The 18,759-nt window shown below is 42.2% G+C and overlaps 1 protein-coding gene and 1 pseudogene across 6 annotated transcripts in view; both read right to left on the reverse strand.

Moving 5' to 3' along the window:
* The window catches only part of TCF12 (transcription factor 12), a 367,927-nt gene that overhangs the window by 290,687 nt on the left and 58,481 nt on the right, over window positions 1-18,759 (reverse strand). Inside the window, exon 3 of one of the 6 annotated variants that reach the window (XM_061595502.1) lies at window positions 14,790-14,851. The exons of the other annotated variants lie outside the window; for them this stretch is intronic. The gene's annotated coding sequence lies outside the window, so the exon portion shown is untranslated. The remainder of the gene's footprint in view (window positions 1-14,789; window positions 14,852-18,759) is intronic. 6 annotated transcript variants of the gene reach the window in all.
* Window positions 12,463-12,581, reverse strand: LOC133370100 (5S ribosomal RNA; annotated as a pseudogene).

Raw genomic sequence — 18,759 nt, forward strand, 5'->3', positions numbered from 1 at the left:
GCATATCTGGCTCTTTTCCTCCTCAGACAAAAGCAGAAATAATGCAACCACAACAGCAACCACAAAACAAAAATACATTTGCTTGCCCAGTACAGAGAAAGGAGAAAATGAGGGTCCAGCAAAATCTAGCCATAGAGTTTTAAATTTATATCTTTATTCATTAGAATCTTTATAAACTGCCAACTCATAAAAAATATCAAGGCAGCATATAATAAAATCATTAAACATCCTAAAACTAAAAAATCATAAAATACAGAATAACCAACAGTGAATCAGATTTATTTATTTATAAGAACATTTGTTAGGGTAACATAATAAATGGCATAATAATGAACTCACAAAAGTGTCTGCCACCAAGAAGAGGACACTTACACCAGCAGGCTGCTCTGATCCTTTTCAGGGATTCCATAGCTGCTGGTTGGAACTCCTGCAGAACATAGGCACCAGAAAGAGAAAGAAGCTCCCACCTCTATGATGACATACACCAGCTACTGCTGATTCTTCTAAAAGCCAAAATTGGTTTCTAGCTGCTACCTTCTTCATGCATGAAGCATAAATACTGTTCAAGTCCAGAAATCATAGGATCATAGAGTTGGAAGGGGCCTATAAGGCCATTGAGTCCAAACCCCTACTCAACGCAGGAATCCAAATTAAAGCATACCAGACAAGTGGCTGTCCAGCTACCTCTTGAATGCCTCCAGGGTTGGAGAGCTCACCACATCCCTAGGACACTGGTTCCACTGTCGTACCACTCTAACAGTTAGGACATTTCTCCTGATGTTCAGTTGAAAACTGGCTTCCTGTAACTGGAGCCCATTACTCCATGTCTTGCACCCTGGGACGATCAAGAAGAGATCCTGGTCCTCCAGTACTTGAACACTGCTATCATATCTTCCTTCAGTCTTCTCTTCTCAAGGCTAAACATCCCCAGTTCTTTCTCTCCTCATGGGGCTTGTTCCCAGTCCCCTGATCATCCTCATTACCCTCCTCTGAACCTGTTCCAGTTTGTCTGCATCCTTCTTAAAGTGTGGTGTCCAGAAATTGTGGTCCACAAGCGACGTCCAGCCAACCTGAACAACCTGGACCAAATCTGCCAAGAAGAATGGATCAAAGTCCCTCCGACACTGTGTGCAAAGCTGGTAAGTACCTACCCGAAAAGATGTAAAGCTGTTATTGCAGTAAAAAGTGGCTCTACCAAATATTAATATGTGGGGGTTGAAGCAACATGTTTCTGTTTTTATGTTTCTTACAAACGTTTCCCAACATAAAACCAGTATCACCTTATAATAATTGATTTTGAGTTTTGGTGTTTCAAAATAAAATATAATACAGAACAAAATTACAATGTACCATTTGTAATTCACGAGAGCATTGGTCAGGGGTCTGATTACTTTTGCAATGCACTGTATATCTATGTCCTCCATCAATTTGTCTAAACCTCTTTTGATGCCATCCAAATTGGTGGCTACCACTGCATCTTGCAGGAGTGAATTCCATAGTTTAACGATGCACCGTATAAAGTACTTTCTCTTCACTTTCCTGAATCTTCCAACATTCAGCTTCATTGGATGCCCATGAGTTCTAGGGTTATGAGAGAGAAAAACCTGTCTATATCCACTTTCTCCATGCCATGCTCACTTTTATCATTTGCCTCTTACTTGCCTTTTCTCTAAACTAAAAGGCTCCAAATGCCACAACTTTTCCTCATAGGGGAGTTGCTCCATCCCTGTGATAACTCTGGTTGCCCTTTTCTGAACCTTTTCCAACACTACAATATCTTTTTTGAGGTGAGGCGACCATAACTGTAAACATAAGAACATAAGAACATAAGAAGAGCCTGCTGGATCAGGCCACTGGCCCATCTAGTCCAGCATCCTGTTCTCACAGTGGCCAACCAGGTGCCTGGGGGAAGCCCGCAAGCAGGACCCGAGTGCAAGAACACTCTCCCCTCCTGAGGCTTCCGGCAACTGGTTTTCAGAAGCATGCTGCCTCTGACTAGGGTGGCAGAGCACAGCCATCATGGCTAGTAGCCATTGATAGCCCTGTCCTCCATGAATTTGTCTAATCTTCTTTTAAAGCCATCCAAGCTGGTGGCCATTACTGCATCTTGTGGGAGCAAATTCCATCGTTTAACTATGCGCTGAGTAAAGAAGTACTTCCTTTCGTCTGTCCTGAATCTTCCAACATTCAGCTTCTTTGAATGTCCACGAGTTCTAGTATTATGAGAGAGGGAGAAGAACTTTTCTCTATCCACTTTCTCAATGCCATGCATCATTTTATACACTTCTATCAGGTCTCCTCTGACCCGCCTTTTCTCTAAACTAAAAAGCCCCAAATGCTGCAACCTTTCCTCGTAAGGGAGTCGCTCCATCCCCTTGATCATTCTGGTTGCCCTCTTCTGAACCTTTTCCAACTCTAGAATATCCTTTCTGAGATGAGGCGACCAGAACTGTACACAGTATTCCAAATGCGGCCGCACCATAGATTTATACAACGGCATTATGATATCGGCTGTTTTATTTTCAATACCTTTCCTAATTATTGCTAGCATGGAATTTGCCTTTTTCACAGCTGCCGCACACTGGGTCGACATTTTCATCGTGCTGTCCACCACAACCCCGAGGTCTCTCTCCTGGTCGGTCACCGCCAGTTCAGACCCCATGCGCGTATATGTGAAATTCAGATTTTTTGCTCCAATATGCATAATTTTACACTTGTTTATATTGAATTGCATTTGCCATTTTTCTGCCCATTCACTCAGTTTGGAGAGATCTTTTTGGAGCTCTTCGCAATCCCTTTTTGTTTTAACAACCCTGAACAATTTAGTGTCGTCAGCAAACTTGGCCACTTCACTGCTCACTCCTAATTCTAGGTCATTAATGAACAAGTTGAAAAGTACAGGTCCCAATACCCATCCTTGAGGGACTCCACTTTCTACAGCCCTCCATTGGGAGAACTGTCCGTTTATTCCTACTCTCTTTCTGCTTCTTAACCAATTCCTTATCCACAAGAGGACCTCTCCTCTTATTCCATGACTGCTAAGCTTCCTCAGAAGCCTTTGGTGAGGTACCTTGTCAAACGCTTTTTGAAAGTCTAAGTACACTATGTCCACTGGATCACCTCTATCTATATGCTTGTTGACACTCTCAAAGAATTCTAATAGGTTATTGAGACAGGACTTTCCCTTGCAGAAGCCATGCTGGCTCTGCTTCAGCAAGGCTTGTTCTTCTATGTGCTTAGTTAATCTAGCTTTAATAATACTTTCTACCAGTTTTCCAGGGACAGAAGTTAAGCTAACTGGCCTGTAATTTCCGGGATCCCCTCTGGATCCCTTTTTGAAGATTGGCGTTACATTTGCCACTTTCCAGTCCTCAGGCACGGAGGAGGACCCGAGGGACAAGTTACATATTTTAGTTAGCAGATCAGCAATTTCACCTTTCAGTTCTTTGAGAACTCTCGGGTGGATGCCATCCGGGGCCGGTGATTTGTCAGTTTTTATATTGTCCATTAAGCTTAGAACTTCCTCTCTCGTTACCACTATTTCTCTTAGTTCCTCAGAATCCCTTCCTGCAAATGTTAGTTCAGGTTCAGGGATCTGCCCTATATCTTCCACTGTGAAGACAGATGCAAAGAATTCATTTAGCTTCTCTGCAATCTCCTTATCGTTCTTTAGTACACCTTTGACTCCCTTATCATCCAAGGGTCCAATTGTCTCCCTAGATGGTCTCCTGCTTTGAATGTATTTATAGAAGTTTTTGTTGTTGTTTTTTATGTTCTTAGCAATGTGCTCCTCAAATTCTTTTTTAGCATCCCTTATTGTCTTCTTGCATTTCTTTTGCCAGAGTTTGTGTTCTTTTTTATTTTCTTCATTTGGACAAGACTTCCATTTTCTGAAGGAAGACTTTTTGCCTCTAAGAGCTTCCTTGACTTTGCTCGTTAACCATGCTGGCATCTTCTTGGCCCTGGCGGTACCTTTTCTGATCTGCGGTATGCACTCCAGTTGAGCTTCTAATATAGTGTTTTTAAACAACTTCCAAGCATTTTCGAGTGATGTGACCCTCTGGACTTTGTTTTTCAGCTTTCTTCTTACCAATCCCCTCATTTTTGTGAAGTTTCCTCTTTTGAAGTCAAATGTGACCGTGTTGGATTTTCGTGGCAATTGGCCAGTTACATGTATGTTTAATTTAATAGCACTGTGGTCACTGCTCCCAATCGGTTCAACAACACTTACATCTCGCACCAGGTCCCGGTCCCCACTGACGATTAAGTCCAGGGTTGCCATCCCTCTGGTCGGTTCCATGACCAACTGATCTAGGGAATAGTCATTTAGAATATCTAGAAACTTTGCTTCTTTGTCATGACTGCAACACATATGCAGCCAGTCTATGTCTGGGTAGTTGAAGTCACCCATTACTACCACATTTCCTAGTTTGGATGCTTCCTCAATTTCATATCTCATCTCAAGGTCTCCCTGAGCATTTTGATCAGGGGGACGATAGATCGTCCCCAGAATTAAGTCCCTCCTGGGGCACGGTATCACCACCCACAACGATTCTGTGGAGGAGTCTGCCTCTTTTGGGGTTTCGAGCTTGCTGGATTCAATGCCTTCTTTCACGTATAGAGCGACTCCGCCACCAATACGTCCTTCCCTGTCCTTCCGATATAGTTTATATCCAGGGATAACCGTATCCCACTGGTTTTCTCCATTCCACCAGGTCTCGGTTATGCTCACTATATCAATGCTCTTCTCTAAGACCAAGCACTCCAGTTCTCCCATCTTGGTTCGGAGGCTCCTAGCATTAGCGTACAGGCACTTGTAAGCAGTGTCTCTCTTCAAGTGTCTTTGGCACTTGTGGTTAGGCCTGTGGTAATTTTGCTCTTCTGAATTTATATCCTGTGCCCCTGCTCTCACAATGCCTACTTCTAGGCCTACCCCTTTTAAAATTTCATCATTTCTTTGGTCTTTATCCCAGGGGGGAGGTTTATTCCGAACCGGACCTTTCTCAGCTCCTGTCAGGTTTCCCCCCTCAGTCAGTTTAAAAGCTGCTCTGCTACCTTTTTAATTTTAAGTGCCAGCAGTCTGGTTCCATTCTGGTTCAAGTGGAGCCCGTCCCTTTTGTACAGTATTTTATACAGTATTTGTATAACAGTATTATGATATTGGCAGGTTATTTTCAGTTTCTTTGCTAATGATCCCTAGCATGGAATTTGCCCTTTTCACCGATTTTGCACACTGAGTCGATATCTCAACTGAGCTACCCACTACAACCCCAAGATCTCATACCTGATCATTCCCCACCTGTCCAGACCCCATGAACACATATGTGAAATTAATATTTTTGCCCTACTGTGCATGTTTACACTTGCTTACACTGAACTACATTTGCCATTTTACCCCCATTCACTTTGTTTGGAAAGGGCCTCTTGGAGCTCTTCATAATCCACTTTTATTTTAAGCAACCTGAACAATTTAGTATTTAGTATTTACAATTTAGTATTACCAGCAAACTTGGCCACCCACTGCTCACCCCTAACTCTAGATCGTTTATGAACACGCTAAGAAGCACAGGTCCAAATACCGATTCTTGGGGGACTCCACTTTCTACAGCCCACCATTGGGAGAACTGTGCATTTATTCCTACTCCCTTGTTTCTGTTCCCTAGCCAGTTTCTGATCCACAGGAGGACATCTTATTTATTTCATGACTATTAAACTTACTGACAGCCAGTGTGGTGTAGTGGTTAAGGTGTTGAACTACGACCTGGAAGACCAGGGTTCGAATCCCCACACAGCCATGAAGCGCACTGGGTGACCTTGGGCCAGTCACTGCCTCTCAGCCTCATGAAAACACTATTCATAGGGTCGCCATAAGTCGGAATCAACTTGAAGGCAGTACATTTACATTTTTTTAAAACTTAGGAGTCTTTGGTGAGGTACTTGTCAAAAGCTTTTTGGAAGTCAAAGGATACTATGTCCACTGCATTACCTCTATCTATATACTTGTTGACACTCTCAAAGGATGCTAATGGGTTAGTGAAACAGGACTTTGCAAGGCTTGCTCTTACACATTTTTGGTTATTTTGTTTTAACAATACTTTCCACCAGCTTTCCCTAAACAGATATTAAGCTAACTGCCCTGTTTTTAATAACTAGTGTTACATTGGCCACTTTCCAGTCCTTAGATATGGAGGCATATCTGACACACAAGTTACATATTTCTGTTAAAGAAATTAGCAATTTCATATTTGACTTCTTTCAGAACTCTGGGGTGGATGCCAACCGGACCTGGTGATTTGTCAGTTTTTATTTTGTCTATTAAGCCTAGAACTTCCTCTCTCATCAACACTATTTGTCTCAGTTCTTCAGACTCCCTTCCGGCAAAATGTAGCTCAGGAACAGGGTTCTGTCCTATAACCTCTGCTGTGAAGACAGATGCAAAGAATGCATTTAGCTTCTCTGCAATCTCCTTATCCTGCTTTAACACATCTTTGACTCCCTGATGATCCAGGAGTCCAGCTGCATCCCTAGACAGTCTCCAGCTTTTAATGGATTTAAAGAATACATTTTTGTTGTTGGCTTTTATGTTTCTAGTAATGTGCTCATCAAACTCTTTTTAAGCATCCATTGACTGCTTGCATTTCTTCTGCGAGAGTTTGTTTTTATTCTCCTCATTTGGACAAGATTTCAGTTTTTTGAAGGAAGCCTTCTTGCCTCTAATAGCATCTTTGACTATGATTATAGAATAATAGAAATGGAAGGGACCTATAAGGCCATCGAGTCCAACCCCCTGTTCAATGCAGGAATCCAACTTAAAGCATACCCAACAGGTGGCTGTCAAACTGCCTCTTTAATGTTTCCAGTGTTAGAGAGCCCACCACCTCCCTAGGTAACCGGTTCCATTATTTTACCACTGTTCCTGTAACTGCAACTTCATCCACTAAATTATCTCTCCTGATGAGAACCAAGTCAAGGATAGCTGATCCTCTAGTTCCTTCCTCCACTTTCTGTAGAAGAATGTTATCAGCAATACAAGTCAGGAATTTCTTGGAGGGACAGTCTTTGGCAGAATTTGTTTCCCAACATATCTGGGTAAATGAAGTCCCCCATTACTACTACATCATGCCTCCTCGAAACATTGGTAATTTGTTTTTCTAAAGTTTCATCCTCATCTTCTCCTTGATTGGGTGGTTGGTAGTAGACTCCAACCACCATGTTCCTTTTATTCCTTGCCCCATTTATACTGTTGGTGGGGCTACCAAGTTCATCCTCCTGTACTTCTCCGCCTCCCTTTCTATTCCTTTTGTTGTTTTTCAACAAGTTATACCTTTCAATTGCTGTATTCCAGTCATGGGTGTCATCCCACCAAGTTTCAGTTACATCTATCAAGTTGTATTTATCCTTCTGTATTAAGAGTTCAAGTTTGTCCTATTTGTTTCCCATGCTCTAGGCATTAGTATACAGACGTCGAAGACCATGTGATTTATTGTCTGGCTTCCTCCCTACATTTTTATGAAGATTATTACCAAGCCCCACTGTAGCTGTTCTCTCAGTTTCTGTTACTATGCACATGCCTTTGTCAATCATTACCTCCAAGTTTACATCTCCCTCCCCCTTAGGATTCAGTTTAAAGCCTTCCTGATGAAGTTCTCCATGCTGTGGCCAAACACATTCTTCCCAGTCCTTGTGAGGTGCAACCCATCACTGGCCAGCAGTCCATCTTCCAAGAAGTGTAGCCTGTGGTCCCAGAATCCAAATCTCTTGGGTCAGCACCACCTTCGCACTACCTTCGTAGCTAGTCATTCACCTGGAATATTTTTCTTTCACCTTCTACTCTAAGTACTGGAAGGATGGGTGACAAAATTTTCCTTCCCATAGCTTCAAAGTCTGCCATGATTTCTTTGTAGCTCCATTTGGCAGTATCATTTGTTCCCATATGGATGAGAAAAAAGAGATACATGTCAATGAGATTTGAGTGCTGACAACCCTTCAGTCACATTTCTAATCCGTCCACAAGGAAGACCGCATATCTGGCAACTCGTTTTTTTCTTCTTGTTGCAGGACATGGTTTCAGTGCCTCTGCTTGACTGAACTTCAGCCTCTCTCGTTAACCACCCTGGAATCCTCTTGGTCCTGGTAGTACCTCTCCTGATCTGCAGCATACACTCCAGCTGAGCTTCTAATATTGTGTTTTTAAATAAGTCCCAATCATTTTACACACCAGCTCCAGACACTCTTAGATAAGACCGATTATCTGGATCCATTTCAGTTGGGTTTCAGGCCTGGTTTTAGCACGGAAACAGCCTGGGTCACCCTGTATGATGACCTCTGTCGGGAGAGAGACAGGGGGAGTGTGACTGTTGATTCTTCTTGATCTCTCAGCAGCTTTCGATACCATCGACCATGGTATCCTTCTGGGATGACTGGCTGAGTTGGGAGTGGGAGGGACTGCATTGCAGTGGTTCTGCTCCTACTTGGTGGGTCTATTCCAGAAGGTGGTGCTTGGGGAGCACTGTTCGTCCCTGTGGATTCTCCAGTATGGGGTTCCACAGGGGTCAGTCCTGTCCCCCATGCTGTTCAACATCTACAAGAAACTGTTGGGTGCGGTCATCCGGAATTTGGGAGTGTGTTGCCATCAGTACACTGATGACACACAGCTCTACTTCTCCTTTTCATCTTTTTCAGGTGAGGCTGTCAATGTGCTGAACCAGTGCCTGGCTGCAACAATGGACTGGATGAGGACTAATAAACTGAGGCTCAATCTAGACAAGATTCAGATGCTGTTAATGGGTGGTTTTTCTGACCGATGGTGGATGTCCAACCTGTTCTGGATGGGGTTGCACTCCCCCTGATGGAGCAGGTTCATAGTTTGGAGGTTCTCCTAGAACCATCTCTGTCACTTAAGGCTAAGGTAGCCTCGATGTCTTCTGTTACCAAGCCCTCCATTTCACCTATCTTGGCTCAAAGACTTCTAGCATTAGTGTATAAATACCTGTGTGCAGTCTCTTTCTTTAAGTGATTTCAGCACTTTTGTTTGGGCCTCTGGTACTTTGGCCCCTCTGAATTGCTTTGCTCGGCACCTGCACTCAAAATGCCTAGTCCTAGGCCTGGCCCACTTAAATTTTAATCTTTTTTTGTCTTCAACCGGGGAGGGGGGGATTTTGTTCCGAACCAGAACCTCCACAGTTCCTGTCAGCTTACTCTTGAAATCAGTTTAAGAGCTGCTCTGTCACCTTTTTTATTTTAAGCACCAGCAGTCTCATTATATGCTGATTCAAATGTGGCCTGTCCCTTTTGTACAGATCCAGCTTGTCCCAAAATGTTCCCTAGTGCCTAACATATCCAAAACCCTCCACCATCATCTCATCCATGCATAGAGACTATTAAGCTGTGCCTGTCTAACTGGCCCTGTGCATGGAATTGGTAGCATTTCAGAGAAAGCTGCCTTGAAGATCCTGGCTTTCAGTATCCTACCTAGCAACCTAAAGTTTGCTTCCAGGAACTCACACTTACATTTGCCCATGTCATTGGTGCCAATATGCACCACAACCACTGACTCCTCCCCAGCACTGTCTATAAGGCTATCTAGATGACGGGCAACATCCGCAACCTTCATACCAGGCAGGCAAATGCATGCCCTATGTTCCTAATTATCCAATCACCCACTACCAGGATCCCTCCACCCTTCACAGGACTGTCCTCGGCAAAAGAGGATAGCTGCTCGTCCCCAAGGAATAGGCCCCTTCAAAGGGATCATTTCCTTCTTCCTTGGAGGGACGTTCTCCTTCCCTGAGGTCCTAATTCTGCATAATAGCAAGGAAGATATTATCCTGGGAATGTGATACCGCTATAATGTCTCTGAAGGCCTCATCCACCAACCTCTCTGCCTCTCTTAGCTTTTCCAGCTCAGTCACCTTGACCTCAAGGAAACAAACTTGTTCCTGGATAGCAAGGAGGTCATTGCACCGAGGTCACACCCATGACTTTGGTCCAACAGGCAGACAGTCGTACATGTGACAGACAGAACACTGGAAAGTCTCCACACCCCTGCTGGCTTCCTATCTGGGTAATTGGTTTTTGCAGTAATTTATGCTTCCCTATTTCTCTCAGGATAGGCTGTGAATTTTTATAAAAATCTTGCACTCTACACAGATTGTTTTGTGAGAGTGCCAATTTGTTAGTCTATTTTTAGTACTAAATTCCTAGTGACTGTGGATAGGAATTAAAGCAGAAATTCCTGGCATTGACTACCTTGCTTCCAAATTTTTAAGACTGGTAGAATTGTGGTATTTTGACCATTTATATTAATTCTGGGCCTTTTGCTTTTAAAAATAAACAACTCCAATCTATCCTGCCAAATATTAATATTTGGTCAATATTTCCATCGAGAGTATGTAAAATATGTACATTCGGGTAACATTATCATCTTCATTAGAGCATACCACTGAACTAAATGCCAAGTGAAATTTAGGTTTTGCTATGTTTATGAAAACTTGGCTGAGATTAAGACATCCTTTGCATTCCAGAGATCAGGGACAATAGTAGTAAAATACATGCTCTTAGCTGCTACCATCTTAAGCCAATTCAATGATTAAATAGTAAGCCTGGCCCACCAACTCAACCAAAACTCATAATCCAACCTGATGTGACCAGTCTTCCATATATTCCCATGCATCTCACAAATGTGAGAGGTCAGTCCGAATCCCACCAATCTCTCACCAACACAAGAAAACCTCTCCAGAGACCGGATTAATTTAGTCTTACAAATCAGGGCTGTGGAGTCGGAGTCGTGGAGTCGGAAGCAATTTTGGGTGGAGTTGGAGTCGGTAGAAATGTACTTCAAAATAAAATTAATATTTTAATATTAATATTAATATTAATTTATTGATATTAATATACATTTGCCATTTATGAAGGAGTCAGAGTCGGAGTCAGACAGTAGAAAAAATAATATACATTTGCTATTTATGAAGGAGTCGGAGTTGGACAGTAGAAAAATAGAGGAGTCGGAGTTGAAGGTTTGACATACCAACTCCACAGCCCTGTTACAAATACCAGCTTAACCCAAGTGAGTACTACCTCAGTTTTGAGAATTCAGATCTCCATCTCACACTTCATCCTCCAAAGGCCATGTTTTTTGGTGTCTCCCCTTCGGTGCAAATCAATCTCCAGCAGATACCTGAGATCAGCATCTCAAACTATAGGTCCGGTACTATCAGTGACCTCAGTCAACTTTCAGGTGAGCCCTAGTATCTCAGCCTGCCCCCTGGCTGTGCATTAACGTGTTACTTGGATGAACTCTAGAAGCAGCAGCAGCTCCCCACCTCTTTACCCAGCCTTTAATGTATGAGATGTGTTTCTCCAGGACCCACCCTATTCCAGCTACTGCAATTTGTTTTAACTGTTCGTATTGTTGAATTTTAAATTGTTGTAACCCACCCTGGAACCTGTTGGTGAAGGGCGGGTAATAAGTTTACTGCTACTGCTACTGCTACTACCACCACCACCACCACCAAGAATGATGATGATGGCAATGCATTGTCATGCATGGGAGTGGGACTTGGGAGTCTGTAGCACACAAAATTAGTGGGGAGAAAAGGAAAGAGAAGAAATGGACACCATGACTAGCCAAATGTGGGGGAAGGAAAAGAAAAGGGAAGGACGTGAAAGGGACAAGTGGAGTCAAGAAGGGAAACGGAGAAGTTTCCAGGGCCGCTGATAAGCCTTCTGGCCTGCCACACACACTGACAGCCCAGTCCTCTTTTCTTTCTTTTGACCCCCTTCTCCTTCTGAGCCAAGACACCTCTCTACCCTCCTCTGAGGGGAAAAGGCCAGAGGGACTACTGAAGGAAATTAAAAAGAGAGATAATGACCACCCACCCCGGCTCGGAGCCACTCCAAAATAAGTTTGGGAGCAGGGGTCATGTTTAATTAGGATAAAAAGCCCAATTTAACATATGGCGGGGAGTGGGGCAAGGGAAGGGAATGTAGTGCGTGTGTCCCCCCGATCAAGAGCGGGGTGAATTTATCCTTCATGATGCAGGGAACAATCCTGAGGGTGCTGTTTTGCAAAGGGTTATGAAAGTGTTGTGATGAGGAAGAACTCTCCCCTGCTCCTCTGCTTATCAACATGTTTGAATGTATGTCTGCCTACGCGTCTGAATGTTTGGTGTCCAATGTGTATGGTCTGTATGTGTACATTATTTATTTAATAGTTCTAGACCATCCTTCATCAAAGGAACTCAGGAACGTATGCAAATAATAGCATCAAGACAACTTCATAAACAATTACTTATATCCAACTAAAACCACAATATTCAGTCACTAAAACAAAAACATAATAAATCTGTTATATGCCTTCAAATGAATTATGACTTACGGCGACCCTATGAATCTTTTTGGATATATTGATAGGGTTTTCATGGTAAGAGGTATTCAGAGGTGGTTTACCATTGCCTTCCTCTAAGCCTACAGCACCCGGTATTTCAAGGTGGTCTCCCATTAAAGTACTAAGCAGGCCTGACCCTCTTTAGCTTCCGAGATCAGACAAGATCAGGCGTGTTCAGGGTAGTATGGCCATAATAAATTTGTAGTGAAGATAAAATGGAGATCTCAGCTACACCTCACCCAAATACCCCTTGAGATAACATCAGAAAGTGAATATTGAAGGAAACAACCAAAACTCCAATGGACTGAGTTACACAGCCAGGAGGCCACCACAGAAAAGGCTCTGTCAATGCGTGATGAGAGAGATTTGCATGTGTGGTATGTGTGCATACATGCAAGTGGGTGTTGGATGTTTGCCATCCACTGCTGACATGTGACCCTCAGAGGATAAGCCAGACCTCAATATGACCCTGTAGTTAGTTCAGTTTTCTCAAGCTATAAATCTCCTTGCCACAAGGAAATCACTGAGGAACAGAATTTAGCCATTTCCAAAGAGTAATTCGGTATCAACAGAAAATTATGTCAGTAATTGCCAGGTGATTATGCAAATCTTCACTTCCATCTGCTACCTTGTTATTGCTGGCTCCACTACTGCACTGCCATTTTCTGACTGGTGACCTTAGTAATTTTTGACCTTCTCAAGTGAGCACTGGGAGAAGAAAGTAGGAGAACATCAACTTCAGAACAAACTATTGACAAGCAACACACCAAATCCGGCTTTGGTTGGAATGAGAGACCAATCTGCACCCTAAGCTGCAGATGTTCTAGGATAGTGGCTCAACTCAATCAGTCAGTCTCGAGTAATCTCATCCCACCCTCATCTGCCAACAAATAGCACAAGGAGTCAGAATGCGGAGACAACATTCTAAGGAAAAGCCTATTTACACATACTGTTTTCCCAATTAACAAAAATGACTCAATATGTCATGTCACTTCATTCTTCCTATGATGCTTCCTTGTGAATTTTAGTTATGTACATCTGCTATGCTCTGCTAAGATTAAAAAGGATTGCCAGAAAATTTGAAAGAACCGTTTCACCGCTCCTCATACTCTAGCAAGTCAGCCTAAAAACTGTGATAAGGAAAAAACCACTGGCTGCTGCTGTCCAATCAACAGTAGCTGGCCCGAAACATGTGCCTTCAATTCTCTCAACAACCAGCTACATTCAGTGGTTGAATAAGGTTTACTGTATTACAATGCAGACACAAACTAATGAGAAGGTGCCCCTAACAGGTTTCCTGTTATTCTCCATCTGGTTGCCAGCTTAATGTTATAGTAGAACCAAGCCCCTCCTTTCTCCCTCCCCATAGAAATTAAATTAAGTTTTCCAAGGACTGGTTAAGTCAATTAAGATGACCCCAATGACCCATAACAAGGGGGCGCTATTTCATTAAATAATATAATTTTAAGTAGATTGCAAGAAATGCACAACGCCAAATCAAGTGTTATTTTTTCTATATTGGATAGACTATATTATAAAGATTATATACTACAGATTATTATATAGAAGCACCATTTCACTTGGCAGACTTGGTACCTTTTTGTAACCTAAAGCATAAAGAAATAGCAGCAAACTTAAAACTCAAGGGTCAAATTATCTAAGTGACCTTTTGTTCCTAAATCTGAGGAATTAAAAGAACATACACACACAAGTCTAGTACAAAACAATCCTTATGCTTACATTTCCAATGAGAGTTAAGCAAACGAACACATATTCTGGTAGGCAAATCTTCCTCCTCATTCACACCCCCAAGAAATCATTTTATCAAACAAAAACCAAACAGATCATATACAGCACAACTGATTCTGGAGATTAAATTTATACATCACACCGATACAATGCCCTGTAGGGCCAGCAAGGTTATAAAAACTGTCTAACAGTATAACAGTAGGTATCTGTGTTACCCATAGTCACTCTTTGCTGGATCTAGAGTAGAAGCATGAAACAGTTTCCTTAGGCCAGGATCCAAAGACCTGCTTAGACTCATGCAGGAAACTTTAACCAACCTAGCACAATTTTTACTTTCTTTCAACAGCTGACTTTAATGCACCATCACAAACTGGTTTTGGAACTCCCTCATTTCAAAAGCAGTTTGCTTTTTTTAGGGAGGGGGATTCCATTAGAGGAAAAAGTAATCTAAAGTCCATGGGCTCACAAAACTAGTTCCATTTGAGTGGCAGGTTCATGGGCAGCACTACCAAAAACTTTTTTTAAAAAAATAAGTCACAGCATCTGATCTAGAATATGACTTTCCATACTGTCCCCCCAGGGAAGTCTGCTTAGACGCCATGCTACATCTTTCAATTCCGTTGTCTCTACATTTGGGGTGGGGCGGGTATCTTACTTGCTTATTCTGTTTCATGGAGTTCTTCTATATCATCCAAGACGCTTGGGTACAGTTGTTCCCTGCAAGCAGATGGAGACAGCAACAATAGAATTTTTTAATGGTGTCATCCCCTTATGCAAGGGGAGTTCACAGGCTCAAAATCCTTTGTTTCCAATAAAAGTTTTTTTAAACTAATATACCACACATAATATTACTTTGTAAATGCTGAAACCTCAACATTCTTGATGTCAAGAATAACTGATACAAATATAGGAATTACAATCCATTTGAAAGTTAAGCATCATCACTACACAGACAAAAAAGAAAAAGCCTCAACCTCTGCTTGGTGATGCATCAATAACTACTCATGTTTATCAATGATCAAGTAAAGAGGAAAAGGGAGCAAGCTCATTTTGCCATGTGCAGTCATCATCCCTATTTGATTACAGATGTTATATTCGGTTACTCAAACGTCAGGAGGCAGAACCACGTGGCGCTTACACCCACCTATCTCATAGCTAGCAGCACTTGCACAGCCACTTTCTTCAAAAATAATTCTCAGAAAACTTACTTTGGATTCTAAGTGATAAAACTTGACCCTCCTACAAATTTTTAACACACCTATGAAGTCAGAGGATTCACCCCACGTGCAGTTTCTGACATAAATTATATACATTCTTAAGCAATACACTCTTGCCCAGACAAATTGAAGGAAGGAAATGGACTGCCTTCAAGTCAATTCTGATTTATGGCGACCCTCTGAATAGCGTTTTCATGGTATGTGGTATTCAGAGGGGGTTTCCCATTGCGCTCCTCTGAGGCTGAGAGGCAGCGACTGGCCCAAGGTCACCCAGTGAGCTTCATGGCTGGGTGGGGATTCGAACCCTGGTCTCCCAGGTCATAGCCCAACACCTTAACCACTACACCACACGGGCTTCATAAAAAGTGTGAATAGCTAAATCAAGCAGTTTGTAGTCCCTTCTGACTCCCACTGGATCAAAGTATTTATTTCAACTTAAACACATTAAAGAGGGATCCATCTGTTATTTGTGCTTCTGATTATATTCAAAACAATTATGGTAGTGTTATTATAATGCAACTTTAATCATCACACCTTGAAGCCAAGACTATTTCCACCTGTCACAGATACTGATCAGCTCCTCAAGCAAATGGCCTCAGAAGCGACACTGGAAGAAAACAAGCCATACCTGATCCAAGCTTTTCCAGTAACACCAACACCAACCTATCATTGAAATGCTTGTTCTGCCCCAACTGCCATTCCACATACGCTGCCATAGTCTGAGCTCACAGTCATCACCACCTCCCTACAACTCCACAATCCCGAATGTGAGCTTATGGAGGAAGAAGCAATGCAGGAGCAACAGAGTGGGATGAAAGGCTCAAGTCAAGATAGCAGATCCTAGAGCAGGCCCTCAGTCTGTCTGTCATGCCTGTTTTAACAGAAATGGAAAGACCTTGGAAGCATGTAATCCATTATGGGCACTGATACATCCACTCCTGCCTACTGGCTTGGGGTGGGGAGAAAAAGCATCTAGAAAATATTGTTGGAAGTGGGAGGGCTTCAAAGTGCTCAGAAAATAAAAACCGATATTACAAGCATTTAACAATGTTAATATAATAAATACACAACCAGATTAAACAAGCCTAATTTCATAATTTTAATATATAGCTATCTATGTAAACTCTGATGTTATAGTAGCTCCAAACTGCCATATTTTATAATATATGCAGATATGCCATAAGAGCTGAATCCTGAACTGATGCTTTGTGGAAAGGTGGTTCCCGAGATTGAGAATTAAGTAGGCTGCCCACTCCGGATGGAGTAGCACTCTCCTAAAAACCCAAGTATGTGAATGGGCACCTTCCCTGTAACAGCCAACCTGCATTTAGAGATCTGCAGGGGAGGCCTGGGTTGGGGTACCCTCAGTGCTTGTGAACCTGAAGAAGGGGGGACACAAGAGAAAGAGAGTCACCCCACAAAACAATGGTAATGTCTCAATGGCAACGTCCTGGCTATGAAACCCCCTTCCTATTGAGAGCAGACTTCCTCATGTGAATGCATTCAGATGGCAATTCAAGACCTATTTGCTCCAACAAGCCTTTTGAGCATAAGAGTGACATCATTTGTGTTTACATAATTTAATGTTGACTTGTCTACTGTACTTTGTACTGTGCTTTCACTTTTTAAGCTGTTTTAGAGGCTTTTCCAAGTTTCCCCCCTTTAACTCCCCAACTGCAAAGACTTAAGGGAAAAGCAAGACATTTTGACATGTCGACATCCCACCTGCCTGCCAAACATGTGATGTCATAATGATAGCATGTGATTGACAGGTGTGCACCCCTGCCCATCTGTCAAATTTAGCCAGTGAGGCAGATCCTGGCCCCAGATTTGCATGCTCATCCCAAAGCCTATGTTGTTATCTGAAAACCAGCTGATCAGAAGTAAAAGAGCCCTTCAGCAAGCCACTCATGTAAGGGACACAGGCTTGTCAACTCTAATCCCTTCCATGTCAGGCACAGAACAAGTGGGGCTACCCTCTTGCTAGATACCCCTCTGCCATATACACCCTACTTCTCGCTTGTCTGCTATTTCATGCCAGCTCTCTGATCCTAGCTATCACATTTTATTGACATTACTATGTTTCTTGGCTGCCACTCTTTTATATCTCATCAACCAGCCAGATGGGCGACTAATAAATCTAATAAATAAATAAATCACGAAATGGAGCCTTTGCTTGCAGAAGGCATGGGACCAATTCAGCGGATCCTCTTCTATCGGAATCTCTCCAAAACTAATCAGATGTCCAAGTATCTCAAAGTTTTTACAATTCCATGACAGCGTCCCCTCCAACACTTTTTGTTTACGTGGAAGTGAGCCTCAGCCACCATCAAATTATTTCAAACGTAAGGTGTCAGATCCATTTTAATTGTAATTTTTGTAATTTGTTTAGATTCAAGTGATATGTTCAATGGTAGTGCTGTTATGTCATCCAAATGTCACATGCGTGGTTGGGTGAGCTGGAGTGATATTTGGTGCCCCCCCCCATATTTCATCTGGGTCCAGTTCAGGAGATCTTTTCACAAAGCATCTGAGGTGTATTACATTATTATGTTATAATACTATGTTACTATGTTATATACCAGTAAATTCTCAAAATCAAAAGTAATGCAACATAGAGCAGGTATAAATGCAGCGTTCATATCCTTATCATGGTTTCAAAGTACCAACACTCTCCTTCCCCTCCCCACACATTTCCATAGTTTTCTAGAATCATAGTGTTAATATTATATGGTATTATCAGTTTTTTTAATTAATTCTTTATTGTTACAGTCATAGACCAAAACATTTATATAAATAAAGCTATGTACATTTATAACAAAAATACATCTATACAAACATAGAGAAGTATAAAAACAATAAAAACAGTTACATGGAGAGGGAAACAACTGAAGGGGTAAGCACCCTCCGGACTGATTGAGCCGCAGAAATATATTTGGCTACAAGCAAGGTAGTATCCCTGTTAGCCGCAGACAAAAGGTAGCAGAGTAAGCGGTCAAGCGGTTTATTAGGGAATTTATTTATAATAGGAATTATAAATTTAGAGCGAAATGCAGCATACAAGGAACACTCAAAGACGACGTGGAATAGGGTTTCTATGGCGCTGACACCACATGGGCATAATCGATTTGCATAAGGAATGCGCTGAAATCTCCCTTCTAGTAAGGCAGATTGAAGACAATTAAATCTAGCCTTCATGAAAGCTAGACGGTATTTGGTGATCGTAAGGTATTCCAGATAAGAGGCGCTGGATGATGGCGCGAAACTCAAACCAAAATGAATGGGGGAACAAGTCGAAGTGGCTGCAGTGATGGAACTTTGAAGGTCCATATCACTGATACGAGTCAGGATTGAAAGCTTAACTGACTTTGGATCCTGAGTCATCAGATGTTCATTTGAAAGGCCAAT

This window comes from Rhineura floridana, chromosome 14 (genome assembly GCF_030035675.1).
Source record: "Rhineura floridana isolate rRhiFlo1 chromosome 14, rRhiFlo1.hap2, whole genome shotgun sequence".
Classification (NCBI taxonomy): Eukaryota; Metazoa; Chordata; class Lepidosauria; order Squamata; family Rhineuridae; genus Rhineura; species Rhineura floridana.